This window comes from Bos indicus, chromosome 3, assembly GCF_029378745.1.
Source record: "Bos indicus isolate NIAB-ARS_2022 breed Sahiwal x Tharparkar chromosome 3, NIAB-ARS_B.indTharparkar_mat_pri_1.0, whole genome shotgun sequence".
Classification (NCBI taxonomy): Eukaryota; Metazoa; Chordata; class Mammalia; order Artiodactyla; family Bovidae; genus Bos; species Bos indicus.
This window is the reverse complement of record NC_091762.1, coordinates 6,825,278-6,849,476: the sequence shown is the minus strand read 5'-3', so window position 1 is coordinate 6,849,476 and position 24,199 is coordinate 6,825,278. Positions and strand designations below refer to the sequence as shown.

At 43.5% G+C, this 24,199-nt stretch overlaps 1 protein-coding gene across 3 annotated transcripts in view; it reads left to right on the top strand.

The window, feature by feature from the left end:
• The first annotated feature begins 597 nt into the window (after positions 1-597).
• Positions 598-24,199, top strand: part of DDR2 (discoidin domain receptor tyrosine kinase 2) — a 183,378-nt gene continuing 159,776 nt past the window's right edge. Inside the window, exon 1 of one of the 3 annotated variants that reach the window (XM_070782702.1) lies at positions 598-618. The gene's annotated coding sequence lies outside the window, so the exon portion shown is untranslated. Of the gene's footprint in view, positions 619-924; positions 1,137-1,301; positions 1,643-24,199 lie in introns of those variants that run through there. The other 2 variants (XM_019986902.2, XM_019986911.2) reach the window with 2 other exon arrangements.

Genomic DNA, 24,199 nt, shown 5'->3' with positions numbered 1-24,199 from the left:
CTGGATCTGCTGACCTTAAGTCTCTGGTTACCCTGCATTTCCTGTACTCACAGAGCATCGAGACCTCCAGGAAAAACCAAGCCTGTGCTTGGGAAGGAAGGATCCAGGCTCTGAAGGGTTAATGCCAGGAGCCTTGATGGATGGAGAGGATTATTAGTTACTCTTTTAAAGAGCAGAGGAAGGGTTCCTCCCTGTCACTTACACTCTCCTTTCACGTGATCTTCTTCACAGCAGTGGATAGAAAAAAAAAAAAAAGAGGAAAAAAGTTTCAAAATAATTTAGAAAGTCCTTGTAAATGCTTGTGTTTTCATTTAGCAGCATGGATTCAGGACAGCAACAGACCCTCAGAGGAAGCAATCAACTGGGAACTGAGTGAAAAAAAAAAAGGAATCCTAGACTCTCAAACTATCTAATTCTTTTTTTTTTTTTTTTGGTGGGGGAGGTAGTAGGGGTGGAGGGGAGGATTAAATAAACGCTTTTGAGGGGAGGGCTCAGCTCTGGGCTTTCATGGATAAAACACTAAAGATCAGCTTCATGTGTGTGACCCAACTGTCCTGGAAGCTTCGGTTGGAGAAGGAAGAATCCAAACCTTAAGTTGTGCTCATAGCTTCAGCTCAAGTAAGAAAAATGAGGTGGGGGTCACAGGGTGGGGACCAAATCTTAGATGGAAGAAGGGGAGGGCTTGGGGATGGATGCGGTGGGGACAAGGCGGAAGGGAACTGTGTCTTTAAGTCTGCCCTATGGTTATACATATTTTTTCTTCTATGAATGGGTTTTGCTGTAAATTATAGCTTTGCCCGTGGCCCCTTGGGTCAAAAGAAATAGTCTCTAAACAGAAAACAGCTCTGATTGGTGACTTTCCTTCTTCCCTCCCCAACCCCCTTCCTAATTGAAACCAAATGTGCAATATATTGGATGCTGGGATCCCTGGCGCTTTCCCAGGAATCCTCAGAATGTGAGGTTTCTCTCAAAGGCATCTTGCATCAGCCTGTGGATGTATGCCTACCACGGGGCTCCTCCACCGGCAAAGTGGAAAAAGAAGCGTTTCACAACAGATTCTTCTTTTCAGGTTGGGGGAACGCAGTGGATTATAGCTCTGTTTTCTTCCATCCAAAACTGTGCACTTCTGGATGAACGTAAGTTATGTGTTTTGATTTTTTTTCTTCCTTCATTTTTTTTTTCACTTTTCCGAAAATGAAAGCTGTAACTATCCTTCTCCCGATGTCTCAGGAAAAGTTTGAAAAAGGAGGCAGGAGGGAGTTTCATTTCAAGTCAGGCCAGGAAGGGAAGGAAATGGGTCACCATAGGCTTGAGAAATCCAAGGTTTCACATCTGGGGAGGCTGGATTTATGTTATGGAGAGAAGAATAAAGCGCTACTAACCAAAGAAGACTGAGGCAAAATAAACGAATCCATCGCAACTGCAGGATACAATAAACAGCGTCCGTAGAGTTGAAACTGTTGGCAGGCAAGACAGGCCGATCGCAGAGCTGATTTCAGAGATGGAGAAGCCTGAGCAGAGAGCTAAGTTTTCGGCACTTACTAGTGGTGTTGGAGGGTCCTGAGTTTGGGAGAGGACAGCTTTTAGTACTTCTGGTTTTTCAGGGGAGTTGCAGACTTAATGGTGAGAAGGACATCTTCGGGTAAGCAGTGGCTTCACCCTGAGGTTTGGGGTGGCTGGGTGGGGGGCTAGCTGGCGTATTTTTCAGTTGGTGCCGAGCCTCATCTTCCCCAACTCGCTGGCCGGGGTGTCTTTCCCTTTGTTATCAAATGACTTGTGACTGTTTGCAGTTGGGACCTCTGAGTCCTGGCTGAGGTTCAAGAGTCTCATCCAAGGGGAAAGAGGATTTTTCCAAGTGGCTGAAGCTCTTAGGCCAGCCATTTGAGGCGGGAGTTTGCACTGCTCAGGCCAGGAGGGCTTCAGCACCATTTTGCGTCCTTTCCCTGGAGGAATGAGAGTCAGGTCTGTAAAGAGCCTTAGAGATCCCTCATGACCCCTCATTTCTCAAGCGGTGGAAGTGCCAGAGTGGGACTGACACACTCAGGGTCACACAGCAACATTCGTAGTGAAGCTGCAGATGAAATCGAAGTTCTCTTTCCTGCTAACCCAGGGCTCTTTGCACTCCACACCTCCACATTCATGAGGCTGAGGCAGTTTAATTAACAAGTCACCACAAGGACATTAGTTATCCTCAAGAGAGGATGCCCGATAGTGGTTCATCAGCAAATGGTATCTGTGGTCACCTTTGGTTGTGTGTCAGTGTGTAAAAAAAAAAAAAAAAAGCCAGGTGCTTGTTCTACCCCAGACTCCATGCTCAGAGCTCTCTCTCCATCTGTAATCTGTCTGAATCCTCACAGTTCCGGAGACATTATTCCTATTTTATGAATAAAGACCTTAAAACAGAGAAGTGGAGTGAGCTGCAAAAGGAAGTAGAGCTAATGAGGTTCAAACTCACGAATGTCTGACTCTAAACTCTGTGCTCTGACTCACTCTGTAATAGCACTCCCCTCCCCCACTCCATACACACATTTGATTACTTCCAAGTCAAACTCCACATTTCCCTCGGTGGGTGACTGGTGACTAGGGGGCGAAGATGTCAGACGAGGGGAGCCGTGCGGACCCTCTTTTAGAGGCCACTTCCGCACTTGGATGGTTATCTGTCTGGATACCAGAAAGAGGTTGCAGGTGGGCAGCTCTGTGCATTACTTCTGGGTGTTTGGTATATATTTACCTTTGTTCTGCAAAGAGCCTGGGATTTAGGTTCTGAAGACCCAAGTTCAAGCTCTGGCTCTCTCTTTTACTACTTGGCAAAGTTGATCTTCTGTTCTGTACTTTGGCCTCTGTATGTATCATATGGGAATAATAGCACTTCTTTTCTGTATTATTGTTTGAGGAGATATTGGACATGAATGCCATCTGAAGGCTGTGAAGGGCTTCCCCACATGGTTCTTGTGACAATGGACGCTGGACACTGGGATGAAATGTGAGGCAGCGCCTGCTGATGCTGGCGGGAGGGTGGCTGCAATGGGGGAATTCTGTCTTAGTGCCCATCTCTTTTGAATGGAAGCAGTCCTTCCTTGCAGGGGATATCTCCGGACTTTCTGTCTGAAACTTTCCTCTGGTGCCTGGCCTGGTCATACTACCTCACCCAGGGGCTTGGTGGGCGCTGAAGGACACCATGCCTCCTTTGCCTGGGTCTGCACCATCTCTGAACAAGGAAGGTCTGTTAGGATCAGTTCACATCTTTCTCCTCGAAGGAGATGGCTTTTCAGGAGCTTCATATCTGATTAAGGGTTGTTCCTTGACCCTGGATCTTCCTCGTGTTCCCTCATCTGTACCTGTGGTCAGAAGGGATACCTCTGGTCCTGGGAATGAGGGTGGCGGGGGGTCGGTGTGGAGACCCAGCAGGTGCTGGGGAGGCCCTGCCTCTGCTTCTAGTTAAGAGCTGTTTGCTTTATAAACACTGAAGTTAAGGGAAGTGTGGAAGGCATTCCCAGTTTCTCTTACTTAGAATCTACAAATTGTAACTCCAACAATATCCATGTCTGTGACATATGCAGAAAAAGTATATTTGTTTCTTTCCCTGGTTGCTGGGACAGAGCTTCTGAAACCCTTGCAGTTTCCTAAGTGATGAGAGTATTAGGAGCATCTTTTGTTTTAATATTTGGCTTCTGACCTCTGTTCCTAGGGTAGAGCTCTTAAGTCCCTCAGAATTTTCTGGGTGATAGGACTGTCTTTTTTTCTAAGGAGGTGACTTTGGGTGGGCTCCTGGATGGAGGCTGGTGCCCAGGAAGACTTGGGCTTCTCAGCCCTACCTCCTGCCTTCCAGGAAGGGGAGTAGGGCTGGAGATGGAGTTAATGATTAATCATGCCCACGTGATGGAAATCCCCAAACGATCAAGTTTGGGGAGCTTCTGGGTTGGTGAACGCAACCATGCATTTGGAGGATGGTGCATCCCTGCCCCACAGGGACAGAAGCTCCTTCGCTGTCTTGCACTATGTATCTCTTTGGCTGGCTGTTTATCTGTGCTGTTCAGTTGCTTCAGTCATGCCCGACTCCTTGGACTATAACCCACCAGGCTCATCTGTTCATAGGATTCTCCAGGCAAGAATACTGGAGTGGGTTGCTATGCCCTCCTCCAGGGGATTTTCCTAAGCCAGGGATTGAACCCTGGTCTCTTGCATTGCAGGTGGGTTCTCTACCGCTGAGCCACTGTGGAAGCCCCATTTAATCCATATCCTTTAATATATAATTAATAAATACCCATAAGTGTATGGGCTTCCCTGGTGGCTCAGATGGTAAAGAATCTGCCTGCAATGCGGGAGACCTGGGTTCGATCCCTGGGTTGGGAAGACCCCCTGGAGGAGGGAATGGCTACGCACTCCAGTATTCTGGCCTGAAGAATTCCGTGGTCGGAGGAGCCTGGCAGGTTACAGTCCATAGGGTCACAGAGAGTCGGACACGACTTAGTGACTTTCACTTTACTTCACTTCACATCACACATTAAGTGTTTTCCTGATTTTTGTGAGCTGGTTTAGCAAATGATGGAATCTAAAAGGGGGTGGTGGAGGTGGGGGATGGGTTGTGGCAACCTGTGATTTGTAGTCAAGTTGGAAAGACGTTGTAGGTAAGTTGGGGACCCTTGTAATCAGTGTCTCTCCTGGGGGGCCCTTTGTGGGTCTGAGCCCTTCACCTGTGGGGCCTGCACCAGCTCCAGGAAGTGAGTGTGTGAGTAGAGGAAAACAGTGAGCTTCTCCTAGACAATGTCTGAGCACAGAGTGGGAGTGTCATCCAGAGGAGTCTCCCCCGCTCTCTCTCCTCTAGCCTCTCTGTTAGCTCACTGCTTGCCTCCTTTCTTATACAATCACTTCCCAGACATTAAGTCATATGAATTATCTATCACATGTAACAAATCTAGTCCAGATCATTTCATATCATTACGTTTTTTAAAGATCTGTATTATTTATTTATTATTTTTGGCTGTGCCAGGCCTTCGTTGCTGCACCGGCTGTTGCGGTGATCAAAGGCTCCTCTCTAATTGCCGTGTGCAGGCTTTTCTCATTGTGGTGGCTTCTCTTGTTTGGGAGCAAGGGCTCTAGGGCACGTGGGCTCAGTAGTTATGGTTCCCGGGCTCTAGAGCACGGGCTCAACAGTTGTGGGACATGGGCTTAGATGCCCCACGGCATGTGGGGTCCTCCTGGGCCAGGGATCGAACCCATGTCTTCTGCACTGGCAGCTGGACTCTCCTCCACTGAACCACCAAGGAAGCTCATGATTACATTTTAATAGGCACACTACAGTATTAGAGTGCCTCCCACCCCTCTGTGTGTTGATGCCACACCATTCTCCCCCAACAACAGGACTGTTACAAAAACTTCCTGAAATAATGTACATGAAACACTCTAAGTTAGCATCTAGTGCTCAACAAACACTGATTTCATGTCATCACCTCTGCTCCTGTTACGATTATGCATATATCAAATACATATGGGAGAAAGCTTTGCGAATTCCTAAAGTATGCACTGTGAATTTTATAACAATTATCACTGTTAGATTTTGGAGGTGGTGATTAGGGTCTAAACCAAAGAGGTGAGAAGGTTGGGGATCTAGTCAGAATTTTACAGTGATTTGGCTAAAGGCATTATTTTAGACAATGAAGTGAGTGGATGTCATACCACTTTAAATTAGCATTAGCTCTCAGACTCTTCTCCCAAGTTCCCTTATAAGATCCACTTTCAGGCACGTCTCCCGGGCATCCAGAAAGCTAAAGCCCCTCAAAAACCGACCTCCACAGACCTTCTGATGTTGTGTACCAGCTGACATAAATGGTGACCTGCCCACAACACAGACACACTGGATTCTTTATGCCCCTTGCCTTGTTTGAAGTCGTGCAGTGTTTGAATTGACTTTCTCCCAAAAATGACAACTCGGTCCAGATATGCGTCCAGCATCCCCAGGCCTCCCAGAACGTCTCTGAATTCAGCAACCGTCCACAATGTGGGTTGCTTACCACTATGTTAGGAATTTTGAGTGGACCTTAAGGATCAGTTAAGTAAGAGTAGCTGAAGGTGGAAATGAGCACTTTGAAGTGTTTCCCACGTGAGTCCAACCTGAATCTCTGCTGATAACTCTCCAAGTCTGTCTTCTCAGTCACTCTGCAGCGTGAAGTGAGGACCTCCTTTATAGGACGGCCCCACCCTGGTGTGCTGTCAAGAATTTAGCGGCCAGTGCCTCCCTTCTCTGGTGGGCATGCCTCTTTCCTCTAGCTGACTGCTTTGAGCTGGGTCAAGACCACCTCAAAATGTCCACAATCTGCCTTTTCCCCTTATGTGGACCACTTGTCTAGGCTGTGAACTCTTTCTGTTGTGAAGTCAGACAGACCCGATTTCCACTCCCAGCTCTGTACTCACTGACCTTGTGACCCTGCGCAAGTTGCTTAAACTCTCTCAGTTTCCTATATGGTAAAGTAAGGCTGGTAACTCCCATCGAATAGGTATTACAGATGCCACTTGTGAGTATATAGCATAGCATTTGGCACGTAGCTAATACGTGACGCTGATGATGGTTGTTTTTATTATTAGTATGGCACCATTGCTTTGGCTCTTTCAGCTCAGTTATTTTCCCATATCCTCAGTCCAACGACATTCTTCCAGGCAACAACATTCACTGAGCAAAATCCCCTTCTACAGATAATACTTCTCAAAGTACTTTTGCAGTGGAAAGGACATGGGTTTAAATTCTGGTTTTGCCACCACTTACTAGCCATGTAAACTTGGGCAAAATATTTAACATCTTCAGGTCTCATTTTTCTTGTCTCATAGGTTTGTTATACAAAATACGTGCCATTAGATTTGCAAAGAGGCTGACATACAGCCTCATACACAGTAGATGCGGAGAAGGCAATGGCACCCCACTCCAGTACTCTTGCCTGGAAAATCCCATGGACGGAGGAGCCTGGAAGGCTGCAGTCCATGGGGTTGCTAAGAGTCGGACACGACTAAGCGACTTCACTTTCACGCATTGGAGAAGGAAATGGCAACCCACTCCAGTGTTCTTGCTTGGAGAATCCCAGGGACGGGGGAGCCTGGTGGGCTGCCATCTCTGGGGTCACACAGAGTCGGACATGACTGAAGCGACTTAGCAGCAGCAGCAGCACACAGTAGATGGTCCGAGTAAGGGAATGCTCACTTCTCTTACTTTTTCTGGTGGAATCTTCAATACTCTGTGGTCTAAAAGCCCATCATGTATGAATCATGGAGATTGTTATCTTGGATAGATCTCTTTCATTTCACTATGTGGGTGTGTGCTAAGCTGTTTCACTCTGACTTTTTGCGACCCCATGCATGGTAGCCCGCCAGGCTCCTCTGTCCATGGATTCTCCAGGCAAGAATACTGCAGTGGCCATGCCATGCCATGCCCTCCTCCAGGAGATCTTCCCGCCCAGGGATCGAACCAAATCTCTTATGTCTCCTGCATTGGCAGGCAGGTTCTTTACCAGTGGTGCCACCTGGGAAGCAGCATGGATGTAATCTGTTGGAAACTTGTCCTCTTCGATTTGAAAAGACAACTGTTAGTTCATTTCCTTGTCCCCACTCCCTTATGCACCCTTACCTCACTTTTCCTCAACCTTTCCCTTAATGGTCAAAACAGACTTGTGCATAATGCTATCTTTACAGGAAATTAAGCACAAGAGTGGATTACTTGGTTAGGGGTCTGTGCAACACCTGAAGGAAAAAAGAGTTGGCACCTTGGGACAGGTAGGGAAGGAGGGATAAAATATATAATATATTGGACAAATAATCCTATTATGATGGAAAGATTTAAAGGGCAGTGTAAAATAGTATGGGTCACAATTGCTAGTGCTATCATAACTAAATGCATTTAGGAAAGGGAGAGATGAGTTAACAAAGGAGAAATCAAATTTTGTGCTTCTGGAGTAGTCATCCAGTAGCTCACTTGTCCCACAGGGGCTCCAAGCTGGAGGGACCACCGGAGGGAGGACTGGCCTGGACTGATGTTCACCACATTTCCCCCTCCTGCTTCTAATGCCCAAGTCTTATCCATTTTCCCCATCTGGCTACATTTCTCAGTGGTTTCTAACCTGTTTATCTCCCTGATTGCTTTGGGTTCCCACAACAATTCAACTGTATTTTCTGTGTTTAATTCAATTTAGCAAGCTTTTATTGACTACTTCTGAGTATAACACACTTTGCTTAACATTTTCTAATAACAATAGCTTAACAGAGGAACCAAGATGTCCAGATGCCTGTCCAAGGATAGTCACTGAAAAAACAATCACCTAATGGCTAAAGTGATGGTCTCTCTAAACTTTCTCCATCTCTTTTAATTTTATTTGCTTGCATTTGGACATGTTATGGTTGATACTGTGTTATTCAGATATGATTTGGTTGAAAATAATTCTCTTCTTATTTTGGTTTTCTTATTTTTTGCTTTCTATTGTGCATAGAACTACTAGATATTTCCAAGTTCTGTAATTCTCCAAGCAACAAAGGTCCCAGAATTTGGCAGATTGTCTACTTATTACCTGGGGCTTCCCTGGTGGCCCAGATGGTAAAGAGTCTGCCTGCAATGCAGGAGACCCAGGTTCGATCCCTGGGTCAGGAAGATCCCATGGAGAAGGAAATGGCAACCCACTCCAGTATTCTTGCCTGGAAAATCCCATGGACAGAGGAACCTGGTGGGCTACAGTCCATGTGGTCGCAGAGAGTCGGACACGACTGAAATGACTGAGCATGCACACTACTTGTTAGCTGGACTCTCATCTTGGTCTCTAAGGACCGAGAAAGGTTAGGTTTGAGCTAGCCCAAGTATCCCTGAGGCCTGGAAGAGCAATGAAAAGTCAGAGAGATTCTAAGAGGGGTTTAGACTTACTTCGAAGCTCCTGGGTTCAGCTGGGCTTCTCGTGGAGATCAGAATTGTCTTTAATGTATTCACTCACTCAACTGTCTGTGGCTTGTGCTTTGTGCTTAATGAGACCTTCCAAAAATGTTTGAGGAGAGTGTCTGGGACCTACTGCTCAAACATATTGCTGTGTACTCCAGGGCGGGGGTATAACCGGGAGGGCTTCTGAAGAATAGAACCTTGTGTGCAAAAGGTAGTGAGGCAAATATGTAGTAAGTTTTGATTTCAGCACCATCATTTTCTAGGTTTTTTTTTACCTCAAGGCTTTTAACTTCAGTGTTCCTCAATTTCCTCATCTATTTTCCTCATGTGTCTTTATCCCTTCCTTTAGGTTCAGAGAAGATACTGTGTAGGAACTTTGTAAGCAGGAAAGCACTATGCCTATGGAGATGGTTGGTCCAAATGCCTTTTGAACACTATTCATAGTAGCAAATCCAGCAAAATTTACTGTGTGCAAGATTGTCTTGGAAGGCCCTATGGGAGCTATACCAACAAAAGGCCTTGCAGGACTGTGATTTCGCAGAGGCATATGAAGTTTAGAGGAGTGGTGAAGTATACAAAGCCTGCTGGGGTTGGTTCTTTAGGATGTACTCTCTTGAGAGCCTGGGGAACAAGTTGACCTAAAGAAGAGAGCAGTGGGAGTTAAAGTTACTCAGGAGTACTGTGGCTGACTCATGTTGATATATGGCAACCAACACATATATAATGTTGGTATAAACCAACACAATATTGTAAAGCAATTATCCTTCAAATAAATAAATAAATAAAATATTACTTAAGAATAGCTAATTATTCCTCAGACAGATGTAGTTCTACTTTTAGAATGTGTACACTAGACAGATTTTTAAAATTGAGATAAAATGTTAAAATAATATCAAAGGAAATTATAAATAGATCCAAATCCTAGTAAAAATCCCCGTAAGTTATTTTGTGACTATCACAAAACTGATTCTAAAATTTATAAGGAGAGGCAAAAGATCCAGAGTAATCAGCACAATATTCAGTTCAGTTTAGTTCAGTTGCTCAGTCGTGTCCAACTCTTTGCGACCCCAGAATCGCAGCACGCCAGGCTTCCCTGTCCATCACCAACTCCCGGAGTTCACTCAAACTCACGTCCATCAAGTTGGTGATGCCATCCAGCCATCTCATCGTCTGTCATCCCCTTCTCCTTCTGGAGAAGAACAAAGTCAGAGGACTGATGTTACCCGATTTTAAGACTTTACTATAGAGTTACAGTAATTAAGACAGTGTGGTATTGCTGAAAAAAAAAAAAAGATAAGTAGATCAATAGAACAGACTAGAGAGCTTAGAAATAAATCCACATAAATATAGCCAACTGTTTTTTTGCAAAGAATAAAAGGCAGTACAATGGAGAAAGATAGTCTTTTCACCAAATGGTGCTGGAATAATTGAACATGCAAAAGAAAACCCCAAAACCAAAACAAATCTAGACTCACACCTTCTGTCCTTCACAAGAATGAACTAAAAATAGATCATGAACCTAAATATAAAATGAGAAACCAGAAAACTATAACATAACATAGGAGAAAACCTAGGTGACGTTGGGTATGGTGATGACGTTTCAACACCAAAGGTACAATCCTTGAAAGAAAAAATTGATAAAGTGGACTTCATTAGAATGAAAATTTTTTGCTCTGTGAAAGCTAGTATCAAGACAATGAGACTATAAGACATGGATTGGGAGAAAATATTTGCGAAAGACATATCCAATAGAGGACAGTTACCTAAAATGTGTAAGGGACTCTTCAAATTCAACAATAAGAAAATGAGCAAAAGAAAATGAACAGACAGCTCACCAAAGAAGATATACAAATGGCAAAAAGTGTTAGTCACTCAGTCATGTCCAACTCTTTGCAACCTCATGGACTGTAGCCTGCCAGGCTCTTCTGTCCATAGGATTTTCCAGGCAAGAATACTGGAGAGGGTTGCCACTCCTTTCTCCAGGGGATCTTCCCCATCCAGGGACTGAACCCAGGTCTCCAGCATTGTGGGCAGATTCTTTACCACCTGAGCCACGAGGGAAGCCCACAGATTGCAGTGAAAGTGATAGTTGCTCAGTCGTGTTGCTGAGTCCAACTCTTTGCGACCCCATGCTATATAATCCACTGGGTTCTCCAGGCAAGAATACTGGAGTGGGTAGCCGTTCCCTTCTCCAGGGGATTTTCCCAACCCAGGGATCGAACCCATGTCTTCTGCATTGCAGGAGGATTCTTTACCAGCGAAGCCACAGTAGACATGAAACAATGCTTAGCATTGTATGTCATCAGGAAATTTCAGATTAAGACAACAATGAATTATCATTTCAACAACGAATTATCATTACAGTACCTGTTAGAATGGCCGAAATCCAGAGCAGTGATAGCACCCCATACTGGTGCTGAAGAAAGCAGTGATAACTTTTATTCACTGCTGCTGGAAATACAAAATTGCACAGCCACTTTGGCAGTTTTTCACAGAAATCAACATATTCGTATGAGTGACCCAGAAATCATGCTCCTTGGTATTTACCCAAACAAATTGAGAACTTATGTTTACACAGAAATCTAAATACAGATGATTATGGCAACTTTACTCATAACTTCAAAACATGGAAGAGAGCAGGTCATGGAGAAATGGTGTAAGCACTGAGACTGCTATCAGAAGCGCTGGGTTCAGATCCTGCTTCTTTTAGATGTGAAAATTGAAGGCAGTAAAGTCTTCATGAGCACAAATGTGGAGTAATATGTAAGCTGACATCTGAATACTTTGTGTGAGTGTGAAGTGAAAGTCGTTCAGTCATGTCTGACTCTTTGCAACCCCATGGACTGTATGGTCCATGAAATTCTCTAGGCCAGAATACTGGAATGGGTATTGGGTATATAATGCACACAGGGCTGTTTTCCTATAAGTGATAAATAGAAAATGGTTATTCCCAGAGGGTGATGATTGTCATTCTAGGTTTCAGGGTACAGTTCCAGATTTGGCTTCTCTTGGTTTGACCATGTGCAGAGCTGATGTCTTCCTCATCATGCTTCTTTCCTCACTGGTGTGTTCATACCTCTGATAATAGAAGTGCTTTCCTTTTACTTTTCCCTAAAAATTCTCATTTGATTAGTTAGTGGTATGTGAAGAGTAAATTAACTGTTATTAATATTATGTTTGGAGGTGAAGAGTTTTCTAAGCATTTTGGTCAGCCATTCATTACCAAAGAGATGTCAAACTTGAATGTCAAGCTAAGATGTAAATTCTAGACTTATGGGGATACCTCAGCGGAGTGTGAAAAGTTACTTTCTTATCCTTTTGCTGTGTTTTTGGTGACAGACTTGGCTTTGCAGGATAAAAGATGATTGATGCTCTTCCCATTGTTTCCCTTTCACAACTCCCTGATGTTTACTCACCTCTTTCATTTTTATGACTTAGGGTGCTAACTTCTTCCCCCTCCTAGATCCACAGGAGCCCCATGCCCTCTGGAAAAAGGGGGCTGTCCTGTGCCTTTTGCTTAGCTGGAGGAAGGACCACCTCTGGGCTCCCAGGTGCTCCCCACTTTCATTTTCCAGATGACAAGTACTTGCCAGCATTTACAAAACATGTTTTGTCAAAGATCTCAGGATGGCTACTGTTATCCTATATACATATGTAAACTTCAATGACTCTGCATTTCCTGGTGGTCCTACATCCAGTTCCTTCTTGCCTTGGGCAGAAGTAATATAGGAGAGAAAAAAAAAGGAACATTGCTTTAAATAGGGCAGAAATTCTAATTTCTAGCCCTAATTTACTAAGTAGTATGGATATTGAAAGGAATTTCAGATTTTTTAGATCTAAGTCTTCATTTGAGTTGGGTAGGTTAGGGCAAAGAGAAGGCTGGTGAAGAAATTCTTGGGCAGTACATAGGAAGAAAAGAGTTCAACACACAAAAAGACTCCATCTTTGTTATCAGCAGACTATACAACAAATGAGCCCTGGTTTCAAGTGAAATGATGGAAGTGAGGACCCTGGATTCACTTACAATGTTGTTTTACATGAAGGTGTTTAAGGCACTAGCAGCGGCATCTCCAAATTCTTTCAGAAATAAATAGAAAATTGGTTTCCAAAAAAGTATTGAAACAATCATCATGAAAAAATCAGAACTTTACTGAATGTTCTTATACTTCATGTTACACTGAGTATTATTTTTTATAACGGAGTACTTGGTGAGGTGGGAGTAGGGAAGGTGTTATATTTTCAGTGCTTGGGTCTCCTAAATGTTTGAATCCAGCCCTTTGTAGGAACAGAAGCTATTGTCAGCCACAGTTCAGTTCAGTTCAGTTGCTCAGTCGTGTCCGACTCTTTGTGACCCCATGAATCGCAGCACGCCAGGCCTCCCTGTCCATCACCAACTCCCGGAGTTCACTCAGATTCACATCCATCGAGTCAGTGATGCCATCCAGCTATCTCATCCTCTGTCGGCCCCTTCCCCTCCTGCCCCCAATCCCTCCCAGCATCAGAGTCTTTTCCAATGAGTCAACTCTTCGCATGAGGTGGCCAAAGTACTGGGGTTTCAGCTTTAGCATCATTCCTTCCAAAGAAGTCCCAGGGCTGATCTCCTTCAGAATGGACTGGTTGGATCTCCTTGCAGTCCAAGGGACTCTCAAGAGTCTTCTCCAACACCACAGTTCAAAAGCATCAATTCTTCGGTGCTCAGCTTTCTTCACAGTCCAACTCTCACATCCATACATGACCACTGGGAAAACCATAGCCTTGACTAGATGGACCTTTGTTGGCAAAGTAATGTCTCTGCTTTTGAATATGCTATCTTGGTTGGTCATAACTTTCCTTCCAAGGAGTAAGCGTCTTTTAATTTCATGGCTGCAATCACCATCTGCAGTGATTTTGGAGCCCAAAAAAATAAAGTCTGACACTGTTTCCACTGTTTCCCCATCTATTTCCCATGAAGTGATGGGACCAGATGCCATGATCTTCGTTTTCAGAATGTTGATTGAGCTTTAAGCCAAGTTTTTCACTCTCCACTTTCACTTTCATCAAGAAGCTTTTTAGTTCTTCTTCACTTTCTGCCATAAGGGTGGTGTCATCTGCATATCTGAGGTTGATATTTCTCCCAGCAATCTTGATTCCAGCTTGTGTTTCTTCCAGCCCAGCGTTTCTCATGATGTACTCTGCATATAAGTTAAATAAGCAGGGTGACAATATACAGCCTTAACTTACTCCTTTTCCTATTTGGAACCAGTCTGTTGTTCCATGTCCACTTCTAACTGTTGCTTCCTAACCTGCATGCAAATTTCTCGAGAGGCAGATCAGGTGGTCTGGTATTCCCATCTCTTTCACAATTTCCCACAGTTTATTGTGATCCACACAAAGGCTTTGGCATAGTCAATAAAGCAGAAATAGATGTTTTTCTGGAACTCTCTTGCTTTTTTCATGATCCAGCAGATGTTGGCAATTTGATCTCTGGTTCCTCTGCCTTTTCTAAAACCAGTTTGAACATCAGGAAGTTCACGGTTCACGTATTGCTGAAGCCTGGCTTGGAGAATTTTGAGCATTACTTTACTAGCATGTGAGATGAGTGCAATTGTGTGGTAGTTTGCGCATTCTTTGGCATTGCCTTTCTTTGGGATTGGAATGAAAACTGACCTTTTCCAGTCCTGTGGCCACTGCTGAGTTTTCCAAATTTGCTGGCATATTGAGTGCAGCACTTTCACAGCATCATCTTTCAGGATTTGAAATAGCTCAACTGGAATTCCATCACCTCCACTAGCTTTGTTCGTAGTGATGCTTCCAAAGGCCCACTTGACTTCACATTCCAGGATGTCTGGCTCTAAGTCAGTGATCACACCAAACTTGCTCCCAAATCTATTGGGCCACCATTCCTCGGAGCTCCTAGGAGAAGTACTCTGATGCTCTTCATAAATATCTCCAAATCCATCCTTACAATGAGAAAATTATTATATTGGGTTGGTCAAAAAGTTCATTCAGGGTTTTTCTGTAAGATGTTACAGAAAACCCAAAATATTGCCCAACCCAATAGTTACCACTGCATGATTCAGTAATACATATTGGGGGAAAATAATCCACTCATTGATCATGGGGTGTTAAATATACTTTCTAGTGGATAAATTAAGATTAGGTGAGAGTGGTGACAAAGCAATGGGATATCTAGATTCATGTGATTTCCTTTAATTAGCATTTAATAATCCCCACCCTCACCACTAACCACACTTCTTAAGGCCAGGTAAATGGTCTTCAGTGTAAGGTAAATGGTATTCACGTTCAAAGAAGTACTATCCTCCCCCTTCCCTCCCCACACCATAGTAGCTTTGCTGATGCTGATATAGGAGCCACTGGGAAGGTAATGAGACCACTGCTGAAGATGTAGGAACCAGCCATCCTGCAGGGATGCTTTTAGTCATGGGTTTCTTTTTTTCCTCTTTTTAAAAGTTAATTTATTTTAATTGGAGGATAATTACAATATTGGGATGGGTTTTTGCATTACATCAACATGAATCAGTTGCAGGTATACATGTGTCCCCCCCATCCTGAACCACCCTCCCACGTTCCTCCCCACCCTATCCCTCTGGGTTGTCAGAGCACTGGCTTTGGGTGCCCTGCTTCATGCATTACACTGGTCATCTATTTCACGTATGGCGATGTACATATTTCAGAGCTATTCTCTCAAATCATTCCACCCTCACCTTCTCCGACTGAGTCCAAAAGTCTGTTCTTTACATCTGTGTCTCCTTTACTGCCCTGCATGTAGGATCGTTGGTACCATCTTTCTAAATTTCATATATATACATTAATATACAGTATTTGTCTTTCTCTTTCTGACTTATTTTGCTCTGTATAATAGGCTCCAGGTTCATCTACCTCATCAGAACGGACTCAAATGAATTCCTTTTCATAGCTGAGTAATATTCCATTGTGTATACTTACCACAACTTCCTTATCCATTCATCTGCTGATGGCCATCTAAGTTGCTTCCATGTCCTAGGTATTGAAAACAGTGCTTCAGTGAATGCTGGGGTACATGTGTCTCTTTCAATTTTGGTTTCCCCGGTGTGTATGCCCAGCAGTGGGGTTGCTGGGAAGGAGCACATCCTCTGCTGCTTCCTTTGGTGGAAAGGCAGGGGCAGAGAACAGACTCAGCAGTCTAAAAAATTTCCCTCAGGATTATCTAAGTACTCACACCTGAACAACATGTGCACCTATTTTATAGAGAATTTTTTTCAGCTTCTCAGGATGATCAATTATTTGGACACAGCTGCTGCTGCTACTAAGTCGCTTCAGTCGTGTCTGACTCTGTGTGACCCCATAGACTGCAGCCCACCAGGCTCCCTGGTCCCTGGGGTTCTCTAGGCAAGAGCACTGGAGTGGGTTGCCATTTCCTTCTCCGATGTAGGAAAGTGAAAAGTGAAAGTGAAGTTGCTCAGTCATGCCTGACTCTTTGAGACCCCATAGACTGCAGCCCACCAGATGCCTCCGTCTGTGGGAGGAGTTTTTCTGCAACTATAAAGCTGAAGAAAAGTTTTAAGTGAAGTCAAATATAGCTATAAACTCAATAAAATAATTAAACGTTATTTTAATGCATGAGATGATGTGGTTTGTTGAAACTAACCGCTGGTGTGGGGTTTAAATGGAGAGGGCAATGGCACCCCACTCCAGTACTCTTGCCTGGCAAATCCCATGGATGGAGGAGCCCGGTAGGCTTCAGTCCATAGGGTCGCTAAGAGTCGGATACAACTGAGCGACTTCACTTTTCACTTTCGTGCATTGGAGAAGGCAATGGCAACCCACTCCAGTGTTCTTGCCTAGAGAATCCCAGGGACGGGGGAGCCTGGTGGGTTGCCATCTCTGGGGTTGCACAGAGTCAGACACAACTGAAGCGACTTAGCAGCAGCAGCAGCAGCAGTGGGGTTTAAAGATAGAGTGGACACATGTAGCCTCAGGGCCTGGTCTATGTTTAATTTGGGACTGTTGTTTAAATGTAATTAATACTCATGCAGAAAATGCTTATTAGAGTGTATTAAACATATTGTTATTAATAGCCTCAAGGGTTTATGCATTTGGGAAAATCAGACCTCATATTTACTTAACCAAGTCTCTGCCGGTAGGCAGTGTTCCAATGTTAATTTTAACTTGGTATCATTAGATATTTGTTAAAGTGTCTATTCTCTTGAAGATAGGGTTAGCATGGGGTTGATAAATTGCTATCTAATCTGACTATTACTAGAATCAGTGACAGAACCATTGTGCTTTTTGTGTCTGTGCTTCAGATTTCTGCTTATAAACTTGTAGGCACTGGTATGTAGAGTCAGAGTTCATGTCACACATCTGCTCATTGCGGAACATGGCGCTGACCGCAATGGCTGAGCAGATTCAACTACCCTGTGCCACCCGGCGACTCAATTCTCCCACAATTTCCTCAGTTTCTAGATTGGCTCTTGGCTTGAGCTGGCTTTCATCTGGCATTTGGACAATCATAAACCCAGATGAAAAGGCAGGCCCTGAAATCGCTTTGTTACCACTAGCATGAAAAGTTCCAAATTATAGAATCGAAGATATAAAATTTTAAAAATTCTACAAATGTCATGGCCTGAAAGAATATATTTGTACTTGGAGAGACTCTACTCTAAATTCAAACTACATTTTTTTTTCCAGGAAAGCCTTTCTGATGTCCTCTTTAAATTTTACTAATAATCAAAAACATTATGACAACTTAGCCATGAGTGCTTATTTTATATCAAGATTTATATTAAGCACTTTATATACATTATCTCATTGAAACCTTATAATTGTGTGAAGTGGGTATCTTTCCTATGTTATACATGAGAACACAAGACACTAAGAGAGGCTCACTCACATAGCAAATACTAATAAGTAGCAGAATAAGAATTGGAGCCTAGGTCTTTCCCACTGAAGCACCTCACTTTTTACCACTACTTGGTTACTCTTCTTGAACCTGTGAATCTCACTTTTTTTTTGCAAGTAGGCATCCCTGTTTTATAGTTGTCTCCTGATATCCTTGTCTTTTCTGTTGAGCCAGTGAGTCTCAAACTTCAGTATGGATCAGAATCATCTGCAGTGCTTCTTAAAAATACAGAGCCCAGGCTCCACTCAAAACTTGAAATACATGCATGCTAAGTCCCTTCAGTTGTGTCTGACTCTCTGTGACTCTATGGACTATGTAGCCCGCCGGACTCCTCTGTCCATGGGATTCTCCAGGCAAGAATACTGGAGTGGGTTGCCATGCCCGCCTCCAGGGGATCTTCCTGACCTAGGGATTGAAGCTGCGTCTCCTGCATTGCAGGCAGATTCTTTACCACTGAGCCACTGGGGAAGCCCTTAAAACTTGATAGATGAAACATTTTCTGCATAGTGTCCAGGGAACCTGTGTTTTTAGCAGCCTCCCTCAGGTGATTGATTCTGTTGCAGGCGTTCCTTTGCCTCCATTTAGAGTAAAACTGCATTTGACTGTGGGTGCTTCGTGGCCCATGATTGTTTTTTATCCATCCTTCTATCTCAAGGACTCACTAAATTCAAAGAATGAAAGAAAGAAGGAACAATTGTCAATAGAGAATATGTTCTTGGAAAGAACATTCTTTTGGCCAGACCCTTGGAAAATTTAGAGATACATGTTTAAATATCACTTAATGTACTCAGTCTAGACTCTCTCTTGGAGGCCAACACGGCAAGGAGCCTATGAGAAGGGGCAGAAAGCATAGCTCTGTCTATAAAAAAAAAAGAATTAAAACTCGCCAGGTGCCCCATGATGAGATAGAATCAATCTTCTTCCCCTTTCCTAAAACTAAGATCAATAGAAAAGTGTAAATGACTTTGAGGCCCAGAAAGGGGCTCATTTTCCTATAGTGTTTGTAGGCATTTTCCAAGAGTTCTGCTTAACTCGTGGTTCTGAGGTCTACATGGATTTATTCCTTTATTAAGCAAAAAAAATTTTTTTTGTTGAGTACTTACTAAGTGACTTGAATGTCATAAGGCACAGTCTTTTCTCTTCCTGAGTTTATTATCAGTTAGAAAATTCAGGAAACAGTAAAGGAAATGTGGGGCTAGTTGCTCAGTGTCTGCAAACGCTAAAACGCAGGGAAGGGGTTGTATTGTCAGGGGACTGGAGCTGGATGCTAGAAGTGGTGTAAGAATTGGATGGAATTAGACAGACAGGAAGCAAAGAACAGGAAAAGCAGAGGCTTGGCCGTCAGAGTGCTTAGGATCAGCCGGCTTGGAACAGTGAGGATGTAAGCCTGGGGTGGTGGGAAATTTGTACTGGGGAGCATGGAGAAAAGAGCCTTGCATAGCTGTGTTTTATTACATTAAGGGGAGTTGCGGAATTTTGAACATTTTCCTTTATCTTATAGCAAGTGCAGTGTTGTTTAAGATTAATGTGACTGCAGCATGTCAGGGAAATCGCAGGGGAGGAGTTAAGCCAGGGAGAGTTATCCAAAGGCTCTTCTCAGTCCTCCAGATGTGAAGCGACCAGGTTTGGACCAAGATGGCAGAAGGAGCCAGGACAAGGTAGGGCTGCCGTGGGTGTAACCTGAAGGACACCAGTGAGATGGTATTGCTACTAATGATGGGGTAGAAGCAGGGTGAAGATCCCACACTAACTGATGTGGAGTGTGTGAGAACCTAGAGACCCATCTTCCCACAAGAACTTTAGGCTGGAGAAAAGTGCCTTAAGCTTCTAGCCAGGATCCTGAGTCCAAGTTTTTCAAATGCCCTTTGATGCTGGCAGAGCAGATGGCCCTGGAGGAGGCTGGGCTCGCGGTTGCTTCCTTTTCCTTCTCTGTCTCTCATCCCTCCCCAGCTGGGTTCCCACCGGGAGAACCTCTCAGGACGGGCACTTCTGTCGGGACCTAATGAAGGAAATCTGGCTCATTGGACAAACGTGGTACTTCCCAAAGTACAATCCTTGGAAACTTGTGGGTTTTTAAATAGAAAACAATAGGGGAGGGCAAGGGCCAGAGTTCTGCGGCTTAAGTTTGGGAAACTATTCTTAGAGAATTAAGCAGGTTTGTTTATTGCAAGGACTTCCCAAGGTCTATAATATGGAAATAAGCATTTTGATCTTCTGAGAGAAATGTAGCGTATAAACACTCAATGAGCGTTTGGATCATGGAGCTCTTTCTTTTTTTCAAGAAGCATCTTGAGGGGAAACAGCTACATAGGACATATTTCAAGAGATCGGAGACAAGAAAGTTTGTCTTAAAAATAGGTCTCTTGAGACTTCTCTGGTGGTTCAGTGGCTAAGACTATGCCCCCAAAGCTGGGGGCCTGGGTTTGATCCTTGGCCGGGGAGCTAGATCCCACATGATGCAACTAAGGGTCCTTGTGCCTCAATTAGAATCCGGTGCAGCCAAAGAAATAAAGGAATGTTTAAAAAATAGAGGGATGGTATGGGGAGGGAGGAGGGAGGAGGGTTCAGGATGGGGAGCACATGTATACCTGTGATGGATTCATTTTGATATTTGGCAAAACTAATACAATTATGTAAAGTTTAAAAATAAAATTAAAAAAATACATATGTCATAAAAAAATAAGTCTCTTGCACTTAAGGTTAGTAGTGTAGTGGAAAGAAAAAAAGAGTTTGGAATTTTAGTCAGGGGTCTACTACTGACTGATCATCTGGTATTGAACTACTTTGGGTCTGTTTGCACAGAGGTTATACTAATACTAGATAAATCCTTCAGTTCTTACAACTCCAAAGTCTGTGGTCGTGTGCATATGCAGAGGAGGAAAATAATCTGGTTTTTCTACACTGTAATAATGCTGGTGGCAGAGACAGTGGTGGGATGGTGGCAGCAGGATGAGTGAGAGGTGGTTTGAGCCCTGCGCTGATTATGTGGTTGGGCACCATCGCAGAGTGGGCAGGCGGAGCAGAGGTGAACGAAGCTTCTGGTTTGCTCCCAGGCTTCTTGGAATCCAAGCATGTCAGGTGGGGCACACACACTTATCCAATGGCTAAGGCGAGGTTAATTCCTGCTGCTGCTGCTAAGTCGCTTCAGTCGTGTCCGACTCTGTGTGACCCCATAGACTGCAGCCCACCAGGCTCCCCCGTCCCTGGGATTCTCCAGGCGAGAACACTGGAGTGGGTTGCCATTTCCTTCTCCAATGCATGAAAGTGAAAAGTGAAAGTGAAGTCGCTCTGTTGTGTCCGACCCTCAGCGATCACATGGACTTCAGCCTTCCAGGCTCCTCTGTCCATGGGATTTTCTAGGCAAGAGTACTGGAGTGGGGTGCCATTGCCTTCTCTGGGTTAATTCCTAACAGTCACTTAATCCATCTTGTCTCAGTTTTGCTGATAAGCAGCTGTGAGGCTTTGGGTAAATCAGTTAACCATTTGGGCCTGAGTTTTCTTCATCTGTGAACTTAGGAAGCTGGGTTAGATCAGGGAGTCCTGACGTCTTGTGAAGAGGAACTGTTGGTGAAGTCGTCTTGGCTCTTACCTGGAGCGTGGTAGGGAAAGCAGAGACCTTCTTCCATTACTTAGTGCAGATAAGCCCCAGGGCTCTGTCTTCAGTTTTCTTCTCTTCCTTCTTCCCAGATCATTTCATCTGCCTCAGACTTCAGTTATTGCCTTTATGTACTTGATGTTCAAATATGAATCTATAACATCAAACTCTCTCATTTGTTTATTTAAACTGAGGTATAGATGATGCACAATATTGTATAAGTTACAGGTATACAATAGTCATTCACAGTCTTTAAATATTATGGTCCATTTATAGTTATTATAAAAATATTGGCAATATTTCCCACATTATACAATATACCCCTGTAGCTTATTTTATGTTATTATTTAGTTGCTCAGCCATTTCCAATCCTTTTGAAACCCCATGGACTGTAGCTTACCAGGCTCCTCCATCCCTGGGATTTCCCAGCAAGAATACTGGAGTGGGTTGCCATTTCCTTCTCCAGTGTATCTTCCTGACCCAGGGATCAAACTCTTGTTTCCTGCATCAGCAGGTGAGTTCTTTACCCCTAAGCCATCTGGGAGGCCCAGCTTATTTTGTACCTAATAATTTGTACCTCTTAATCCCCTACCCCTATGTGGTCTGTCCCTCTCCCCACTGGTAACCACTAGTTTGATCTCTGTGTCTGTGAGTCTGCTTTTTTCTTATGTTCACTGGTTTTACTTTTTAGATTTCCCATATAAGTGATACCTGGCAGTATTTGTCCTTCTCTGTCTGACATTTCACTTAATGCTCTCCAAGTACGTTCATGTTGCTGCAATTGGCAATTTTTTTTTTTTTTTTAATGACCGAACCCATAGTGTTAGTATTCCATTCTTGTTGTTGCTCAACTCTTTGCCACCCCATGGACTGCAGCACACCAGGCTTCTCTGTCCTTCACTATCTCCTGGAGTTGGCTCAGATTCATGTCCGTTGAGTTGGTGATGCTATCTACTACATCATTCCATATATATATATATATATATATATATATATATATATATATATATATATATTCTTTATCCATTCATCTGTTGATGGAATCAAACTCTTGAATTCTGGACCCAGATTTCTACTCCTCTGCTTGATGTATTTGCCTGTTTCCATGGAAAGGCAATCAAATTCTTTATGTTCAAACCGAAACTCACAATTACCCCTTTTAAACCAATTCCTCTCCCAGTTTTCCCAGGTTCCATTACTTGTAGTGATGTGCTCTTGGTCACCTGCAGACTGGACATGCAGGCTTCCTTGGCTCCTTCCTTCTTTCCTGCTGTAACTAGTTGCTAACTGATGCTCAGTCCTCTTACTGTAATTATTAGCATACCTCCATATTATTTCTTTCCCCTTCCTGATGTCATTGTTCTAGGTCAGGCTCCCATCAGCCACTCTGCTCCCCTTCCCCTATAAAGCACCCCACATGCCAGGTTAAGCCGCATAGAGCCTCCCTCACCCTGCTATCCCACTCTTCCAAGCTTTTCCTGGGTCACACATGCTCACCTCTTGTTAGCATCTATAGCCTCAGCCATCTTCCAGCTCTAGCTTTGATTATTGTGCTGTTCCTGTCCTCCAGCCACATAACTTGCATTTTCAAATTGTTCCTTTTTCTTAGGCTTTTTACTTTTTTTTTTTTTTTTTTTACAAAATTCTAGTTATATTTCAAGAGTCAGCTCAAATGATGCCTTGTTCCTCCTTCAAGTCTTCCCTGAACACTCCACTGGCTTGATTTCTCCTTCTTTTAGCATCTTATTCTTTTCTATCTTATTATCTCACCAACACAAATATGTATATAGTTATATATGTATCAGATCTTATAATGTCCACTGTATCTTCTTCATCAAGGCCAAGGAACATGTTTTCTTCATCTATAACACTTGAAGTCCCTGGTACATACTAGGAGCTAGAAATACTATTGGCTAAGTTGATATCAAATTATTAATCAATTTAAAAAATAATAATCTATAAATGGAAACTAAAATCAATTAATTTTAGTAATTGATCTAATCAAATGCTAATAAAATAAGGTAAATAATCTTACCTTAAAATAAGGCATTTTACCTTAAAATAAGGTAAATAACCCAAAACTAATAAAATATTGGTTTTGGTATCCTGCTAGTCTCCTTTGCATGTAGCTAAGGGATGATTTTCTGAAGAATTTTAATTTTACGTTTTTACAATATTGGGTTAGTAAACTCCTTAGCTTACAGTTAAGGATAGTTTGTCTCTTTTGTAAGACCATTTCCGTGAAGCTGTGGGTCTTGCTATGTCATGAGGGGGCTGATTTCCTTTCTAACAGGAGCATCATGTGATGTGGTTAAAAACTTGAGCTTTGGAGTAGGGCAAACCTGGTTTTGAGTTACAATCCTGACCTTGTTAGCTGTGTTACCTTGGGGAATTTACCTAATGTCTTCAAACCTTATTCTCACATCTATAAGCTAAGCTAAGTCACTTTAGTCGTGTCCAACTCTGTGCGACCCCATAGACGGCAGCCCACCAGGCTCCCCCGTCCCTAGGATTCTCCAGGCAAGAACACTGGAGTGGGTTGCCGTTTCCTTCTCCAAGGCATGAAAGTGAAAAGTGAAAGTGAACTCGCTTAGTCATGTCCGACTCCTAGCGACCCCATGGACTGCAGCCCACCAGACTCCTCTGCCCATGGGATTCTCCAGGCAAGAGTACTGGAGTGGGGTGCCATTGCCTTCTTCATCACATCTATAAATGAAAGTTATAATATGTCTGTCTGTAATTATCATAAGTGCTGGTTCTACTCCTAGGAATTGTTCAAAAGCAAATCTCTGCTCATCTTCACTGGAGGAGCACCCCT